This window comes from Pseudonaja textilis, chromosome Z (assembly GCF_049901715.1).
Source record: "Pseudonaja textilis isolate UNSWEBS1 chromosome Z, rPseTex1.2, whole genome shotgun sequence".
Classification (NCBI taxonomy): Eukaryota; Metazoa; Chordata; class Lepidosauria; order Squamata; family Elapidae; genus Pseudonaja; species Pseudonaja textilis.
This window is the reverse complement of record NC_142008.1, coordinates 118,229,643-118,231,610: the sequence shown is the minus strand read 5'-3', so window position 1 is coordinate 118,231,610 and position 1,968 is coordinate 118,229,643.

Sequence of the window (1,968 nt, the reverse complement as noted above, 5' to 3'; positions counted from 1 at the left end):
AGTCATTTATTTTATGTGTTTTTTATAAGATTAGCGATACATATTTTTTTTAAAAAAAATTACAATTTTGTTCAAAAAGTGTTTTGCACTAAAGTTACATATATTATATGACAAACTTTACCATAAGGTAAAGAAAATTATTTATGCTTCCATAACTAGAAATGTTTGTAGGACAGAGTGAGTTAGAGTAGATATAAAACCTACATTTATGCTGAACTCCTTTTACTCTCATAAGCAATTTTGGGAAGACTAAGATTAGAAAAAGAAAACCTTACTTTGGTACATCATAAGAAGTTATACGAGGATATTCCTTAAAATGTATTTCAAAAAGGTTGTAAATTATGCGGGACACCATCCCACCAATGATGAGGTCCCCAGGTTGGTACCACTCATGTGGTACAAGGAATGCATCACTTGCAGGGCAGTTCAGAGTCACTATTTTCTTCACCATTAAAATCAGGAGGAGAAACATCTTCACTCTTGAAAATGTCTCTCACTTTCATCCTATTTTAGAGGAAATATTGTATTATTCCAATTGTTAATCCAGTGGTTAATTTAAGGTTTATATCTGAGTGTGCACTAATCAGACAATCCACTATTGGGTATTTGGAGATCCACGAGACTGAAAAATTATTTCTTTAATGGCGTCAGGGTTTGAACAGATATTCTGCCAGTGGAGAATAGAGGCAGGGAACACATTGCCCTGACTCTGACACACACCCATCATTATCCTTGTGCCAATCCCTTGGGGTTCAAGATACATTGATTGTTGTTGAACTGAAATAGTCTTCTCTGCAGTCTTGAAGGTTTTTACCTAGTGGAGAAAATATGGTGATTCCTGTAGGAGATGATTACTTTGTTTTTGGTAGAGAATAAGCGGCCAATGTTTTTAAATTACTAAGAAAAATGCACAGAGGGGAATTTCCAATACAAAATACACAGGTTATTTGAAGATCTATCTCTTCCTGATAAGATCCATGGGATCTAGTAGAGCAGGGAGGCAGGGAATTTTGTGAGTATTCTCCCTTAATTAAGGACATCTGGTGGGACCCAGAGGAAGTGTCTTCTTTGTAATGTCTCCCTCCCTCTGGAATGTCATCCATATGGTGATTTGATTGGTTCCCATTTTGACACTCTTTTGCAGGGGTATCAAACTCAATTTCATTGAGGACCACATCAGGATTGTGTTTGACCTTGAGTTTTTATTTTTTTTAAGCAGCTCAGAGACACAGAAAGTGATTGGGTGGTCATAGACATTCTCTTAAATGAATAAAGAAAACTTCTTCCAAGTATGTCATAAGGTTTATTCCAGGATGTTCATTAAATTTCAGTTTATAAAACTGGTGAAGTATGTTCCCCCATAATGAAAACAGAGGAAGCATCACTTGCAGAGTAACCAGTTTCTATCTAAATTAGAGTTACACTTTCATACCAAAGCTAGAAGAAATGTCCTGGAGAGATAAGCAAAGTGCAGACCAGAGTTGCAAAGTTGCAATGAAAAAATCTCCACTGACCTCTCTTCCATTGTCGCTGTAGCTGACACAAGAATTATATTAGCTTTTTTGGCTGCCACTGGACACAGTTGACTCATGTTGAAGTGATCATCCACTAACACAAAACTGTAAGGTCCCTCTTACTGTTACTGTTTTTAAGCTATTTTTCTCTTAATCTGTACTTGTACATTTGGGATTTTTTTGTCTCTGGGTGTAAAATTTCTCCAAATTAAATTTCATTTTGTTGGATAGGGACAATTGTTCAAGTCTGCCAAGATTTTTTTGGATTCTGGACTTGTTTTATGGGGTGTTCGCTATTCCTGCCAGCTTAGTGTCATCTGCAAATTTGTTGAGTTCCCCTTCTATTTCCTCATCTAAATCATTTATGATGATATTGAAGAGTACTGGGCCTAAGACAGTACTCCAGGGCTTACTACCCTCTATATCATTCTTTGTCAAAGAATGAAATATGTTT